Source organism: Schistocerca piceifrons, unplaced genomic scaffold, assembly GCF_021461385.2.
Source record: "Schistocerca piceifrons isolate TAMUIC-IGC-003096 unplaced genomic scaffold, iqSchPice1.1 HiC_scaffold_1058, whole genome shotgun sequence".
Taxonomy (NCBI): domain Eukaryota; kingdom Metazoa; phylum Arthropoda; class Insecta; order Orthoptera; family Acrididae; genus Schistocerca; species Schistocerca piceifrons.
Window position 1 is genome coordinate 45,001 of NW_025726861.1, and position 5,000 is coordinate 50,000.

Consider the following 5,000-nt stretch of genomic DNA (forward strand, 5'->3'; position numbering starts at 1 on the left):
GTAATCAACGCGAGCTTATGACTCGCGCTTACTGGGAATTCCTCGTTCATGGGGAACAATTGCAAGCCCCAATCCCTAGCACGAAGGAGGTTCAGCGGGTTACCCCGACCTTTCGGCCTAGGAAGACACGCTGATTCCTTCAGTGTAGCGCGCGTGCGGCCCAGAACATCTAAGGGCATCACAGACCTGTTATTGCTCAATCTCGTGCGGCTAGAAGCCGCCTGTCCCTCTAAGAAGAAAAGTAATCGCTGACAGCACGAAGGATGTCACGCGACTAGTTAGCAGGCTAGAGTCTCGTTCGTTATCGGAATTAACCAGACAAATCGCTCCACCAACTAAGAACGGCCATGCACCACCACCCACCGAATCAAGAAAGAGCTATCAATCTGTCAATCCTTCCGGTGTCCGGGCCTGGTGAGGTTTCCCGTGTTGAGTCAAATTAAGCCGCAGGCTCCACTCCTGGTGGTGCCCTTCCGTCAATTCCTTTAAGTTTCAGCTTTGCAACCATACTTCCCCCGGAACCCAAAAGCTTTGGTTTCCCGGAGGCTGCCCGCCGAGTCATCGGAGGAACTGCGGCGGATCGCTGGCTGGCATCGTTTATGGTTAGAACTAGGGCGGTATCTGATCGCCTTCGAACCTCTAACTTTCGTTCTTGATTAATGAAAACATACTTGGCAAATGCTTTCGCTTCTGTTCGTCTTGCGACGATCCAAGAATTTCACCTCTAACGTCGCAATACGAATGCCCCCGCCTGTCCCTATTAATCATTACCTCGGGTTCCGAAAACCAACAAAATAGAACCGAGGTCCTATTCCATTATTCCATGCACACAGTATTCAGGCGGGCTTGCCTGCTTTAAGCACTCTAATTTGTTCAAAGTAAACGTGCCGGCCCACCGAGACACTCAATAAAGAGCACCCTGGTAGGATTTCAACGGGGTCCGCCTCGGGACGCACGAGCACGCACGAGGCGGTCGCACGCCTTCGGCTCGCCCCACCGGCAGGACGTCCCACGATACATGCCAGTTAAACACCGACGGGCGGTGAACCAACAGCGTGGGACACAAATCCAACTACGAGCTTTTTAACCGCAACAACTTTAATATACGCTATTGGAGCTGGAATTACCGCGGCTGCTGGCACCAGACTTGCCCTCCAATAGATACTCGTTAAAGGATTTAAAGTGTACTCATTCCGATTACGGGGCCTCGGATGAGTCCCGTATCGTTATTTTTCGTCACTACCTCCCCGTGCCGGGAGTGGGTAATTTGCGCGCCTGCTGCCTTCCTTGGATGTGGTAGCCGTTTCTCAGGCTCCCTCTCCGGAATCGAACCCTGATTCCCCGTTACCCGTTACAACCATGGTAGGCGCAGAACCTACCATCGACAGTTGATAAGGCAGACATTTGAAAGATGCGTCGCCGGTACGAGGACCGTGCGATCAGCCCAAAGTTATTCAGAGTCACCAAGGCAAACGGACCGGACGAGCCGACCGATTGGTTTTGATCTAATAAAAGCGTCCCTTCCATCTCTGGTCGGGACTCTGTTTGCATGTATTAGCTCTAGAATTACCACAGTTATCCAAGTAACGTGGGTACGATCTAAGGAACCATAACTGATTTAATGAGCCATTCGCGGTTTCACCTTAATGCGGCTTGTACTGAGACATGCATGGCTTAATCTTTGAGACAAGCATATGACTACTGGCAGGATCAACCAGGGAGCTGCGTCAACTAGAGCTGAGCAGCCGGCCGCCCGGGAGTGTGTCCCGGGGGCCCGCGCGAACACGCAAGCGTCCGCTCAATCATTCTGCAAACAGGAGGAGGCTGAGCTCCCCTGCACAATACACCTCGAAACCCTCTCAGGTCCCGGCGGCGCGCAGCGCCGTCCCAAGTACTTGGTCGGGTTCGAGAGAGGCGCAATCGCCCGGAGTTAGGCGAGTAGACGCTTTCGGTGCGACCACCCGTGCTCCCAACTGAGCTTGCCGCTGCCGACAGAGGCCCGGGAGCGTGCTGTCGTGGCATTGCCGGCGGGAGACAACACGCGCCACCTACGGTGACCGGCAGCTCCAACGCCAGCGCCACAGAAGGACAAAAGCCCCACTTGGGTGCCGAAGCGAACTCTCCCAGCACAGCGCACGCGCCAACACATCCGCACAGCTGCGATACAAACCACCAGCGAGAACCGCTGGGGCGACCGAGCAGCAGACGGCGTCGCGGCGCCGAGCGCCGGGCGGCGGCGCATCCTCAACGCACACAGTCCTCAATCGGACCAGCACACTGAAGATGTCCACCGCGCTTCGCACCGGGCCCGCGAGGACCTACTTTGGCCGCACGGCGCCGCGCGCAGGGTGCGCCGGCGCGCAGCTGCGACGCCTGCCGCGTCCGTCGGCCGGCGCGCCTGCCACTGGCCGCCCCCACCAGCCGGCTGTAGCGCGTGCGCCCACGCACCGCGCGGCCAGCACGCCGGGAGGCGCCCCCTCACCGGCCGGGGACGGTCCCACCCAGCCACCGCCGCGTATCGCTTCACACCCAGATGCCGTTCAGTTTCGTCGGCATGGTGGGTATCGCTGGAACAACCGGTTCGTACCTCAACCTATCGTCGCCATCACCGATTCACCCCTAGCGAGAACAACCGCACCACAACAGGTTACCATTTGTTCATTTGCGTAACTTCACCAGAAAACGCAGGCGTCCATCGCCATTTGCAACTTCAACGATTATTGCATGCCTGTGTCAGGTGTCACGCCACACTACGTCTGCCCACATACACGCAACAAAATGTGCACGCCTAGACAATACGTGGAAGGTGGCCCCCGTACGTATGCGATGTCCATTGCTCGAACGACTGTCAACCGGCCTCTGTAGCATGTCGCAGATATGGAACGCGGTGCACCATGCCATCACGGTGTGTGAGGAGAGACGACTAGGTCCGAATACATCAACAGACAGCTCATGCTGATCGCCATCCACGGCGTCCGTTCCTCCCACACGTCTCTATGGCGTACCACACTGCAATCCAGCTCTCATAGGGAGACGACACGTAGCTGCGTGCACAATATTTGCACTGTATGGTCCGCCGTTTTTGGGCGCAGTCGTTGTACGGTCACACATGTGCCACGATGTATCATTCGGTACATAAGGACGAATGTGCAGTACAGATTGTGGTTTACGCGTACGACATTAGCGGACGGTTGACACAGGCCGCACCACAACGTAGCCTGAGTACGTCGCATGCGAAGGGCATTGAACATGCAAACTTCTCACCAACCAGCTTGCGAAGGCAGGGGGGCAAGGTGGGGACGTGGGGAGGGGCGGCATGTACGTCCTGCTGCCATCCACATTACAGTGTACAGCAGGAGCATGTGGAAAGTCAGCAAGACTTGCAAGGTGTTTAACATGAAGCGATACACAGGGGAGCGGGCAGTGCGAGTAGCGAACTATATTGCGAGGGTTGCGGGTGGGCAACACTACACTAATTGAACGAGTCGTATAACAATTACAGAGCAGGTTTAGGCGACAACATGGGTTACGTTAGGGGACAACGTGGGTTACGTTAGGGGACAACGTGGGTTACTTTAGGGGACAACGTGGGTTAGGTTAAGGCACAACGTGGGTTAGGTTAAGGCACAACGTGGGTTAGGTTAAGGCACAACGTGGGTTAGGTTAAGGCACAACGTGGGTTAGGTTAAGGCACAACGTGGGTTAGGTTAAGGCACAACGTGGGTTAGGTTAAGGCACAACATGGGTTAGGTTAAGGCACAACATGGGTTAGGTTAAGGCACAACATGGGTTAGGTTAAGGCACAACATGGGTTAGGTTAAGGCACAACGTGGGTTAGGTTAAGGCACAACGTGGGTTAGGTTAAGGCACAACGTGGGTTAGGTTAAGGCACAACATGGGTTAGGTTAAGGCACAACATGGGTTAGGTTAAGGCACAACATGGGTTAGGTTAAGGCACAACATGGGTTAGGTTAAGGCACAACATGGGTTAGGTTAAGGCACAACATGGGTTAGGTTAAGGCACAACGTGGGTTAGGTTAAGGCACAACGTGGGTTAGGTTAAGGCACAACGTGGGTTAGGTTAAGGCACAACATGGGTTAGGTTAAGGCACAACATGGGTTAGGTTAAGGCACAACATGGGTTAGGTTAAGGCACAACATGGGTTAGGTTAAGGCACAACATGGGTTAGGTTAAGGCACAACATGGGTTAGGTTAAGGCACAACATGGGTTAGGTTAAGGCACAACGTGGGTTAGGTTAAGGCACAACGTGGGTTAGGTTAAGGCACAACATGGGTTAGGTTAAGGCACAACATGGGTTAGGTTAAGGCACAACATGGGTTAGGTTAAGGCACAACATGGGTTAGGTTAAGGCACAACATGGGTTAGGTTAAGGCACAACATGGGTTAGGTTAAGGCACAACATGGGTTAGGTTAAGGTACAACATGGGTTAGGTTAAGGTACAACATGGGTTAGGTTAAGGTACAACATGGGTTAGGTTAAGGTACAACATGGGTTAGGTTAAGGTACAACATGGGTTAGGTTAAGGTACAACATGGGTTAGGTTAAGGTACAACATGGGTTAGGTTAAGGTACAACATGGGTTAGGTTAAGGTACAACATGGGTTAGGTTAAGGTACAACATGGGTTAGGTTAAGGTACAACATAGGTTAGGTTAAGGTACAACATAGGTTAGGTTAAGGTACAACATAGGTTAGGTTAAGGTACAACATAGGTTAGGTTAAGGTACAACATAGGTTAGGTTAAGGTACAACATAGGTTAGGTTAAGGTACAACATAGGTTAGGTTAAGGTACAACATAGGTTAGGTTAAGGTACAACATAGGTTAGGTTAAGGTACAACATAGGTTAGGTTAAGGTACAACATAGGTTAGGTTAAGGTACAACATAGGTTAGGTTAAGGTACAACATAGGTTAGGTTAGGTTAGGTTAGGTTACACGTTGTTGTAAGGAAAGGTGTAGGGGGGGGGGGCGGGGGCG

At 53.0% G+C, this 5,000-nt stretch overlaps 1 non-coding gene across 1 annotated transcript in view; it reads right to left on the bottom strand.

Moving 5' to 3' along the window:
• LOC124726558 overlaps positions 1–1,721 on the bottom strand; it is a 1,909-nt gene extending 188 nt beyond the window's left edge. The window contains exon 1 of the ribosomal RNA XR_007006783.1: positions 1–1,721. This exon is cut by the window's left edge and continues 188 nt beyond it. This is a non-coding gene — a ribosomal RNA (small subunit ribosomal RNA).
• Positions 1,722–5,000: the final 3,279 nt, after the last annotated feature.